This window comes from Aplysia californica, unplaced genomic scaffold, assembly GCF_000002075.1.
Source record: "Aplysia californica isolate F4 #8 unplaced genomic scaffold, AplCal3.0 scaffold00949, whole genome shotgun sequence".
NCBI lineage: Eukaryota > Metazoa > Mollusca > Gastropoda > Aplysiida > Aplysiidae > Aplysia > Aplysia californica.
Genome location: NW_004798219.1, coordinates 210,721 through 211,655, shown reverse-complemented (window position 1 = coordinate 211,655; position 935 = coordinate 210,721). Strand labels below are relative to the sequence as shown.

The window sequence follows — 935 nt, the reverse complement described above, 5'->3', positions numbered from 1 at the left end:
TTTCTCACCCTGCACCAGGGTATAGGCCACGGACAAACACTTTCCCCCCTTTCCCTATCCTGGGCTAGACTCTCTATGTTTTTCCATGTCTTCCTACTTTTCTGTACATCAATTTCTGTTATTCTTCTCCAGGTTCCGCGCAGTCTTCCACTTGATCTTTTACCCTTTGGATTCCAGTCCAACACTTTCTCTGATATGCAGCTTCCTGACTTCCTGAGCGTATGAACATTCATTTGTTTACGTGCCGTAACTTATAATCAAAGCCTTTTAATTTTTTTTAAAATCTAGAACAGATGCTACACTCAAATCAAGACAATAGTTTAGATTATTTAGGAGTCAGAATTCCGACCCCGTCTATCAGGGAAAAGCAGGGGTGAGAAGGATACAACGGCACAACAGAGCAGCAACGATGCCGAGATACTCGAGAAAATGTGAGGCCACGTGGTGAAATCAGGCTCTTGTCAAAATAATCAGAGGGACGAACTTGCATTTTTCCGCAGGTTTATGAATTTTTATCAAATTTTTGTTTTTTGGTTCAACACCTTTCAGGCCCATTAAAGAACTCATTCTGTGTCGATTTTTATGAAAAACGTCGATGAAAGACACAAAAAATGTAAATTTTTGAGTTACCACGGACTCTTAAGCTAAGGAAATAATTAATCTTTGGCGGCCATTTTCTCACTTCTTTTACCTCTGAAAACAGGTGACCCCACCTCCTTCTTTCGCAAATATCTCGACTTGTATTCAAGATAAATGGATATTTGTTCCATCCAAATAAAGACAAGTGAACAAGCTTTAAGATGATACCAATAACTCTACATGCCCAAAAATTGACGAGAGCATGATTCCACCACGCTGCCTCACAAATGGTTTCCCCATTCGGGAATCGACCCCGGGTTTCCAGTTCCAGCCTGCCATGACAGAACACCTAACCG

The 935-nt window shown here is 41.2% G+C and overlaps 1 protein-coding gene across 1 annotated transcript in view; it reads right to left on the bottom strand.

The window, feature by feature from the left end:
• LOC101845365 (arylsulfatase J) overlaps positions 1 to 935 on the bottom strand; it is a 9,338-nt gene that overhangs the window by 6,083 nt on the left and 2,320 nt on the right. The window lies entirely within an intron of this gene.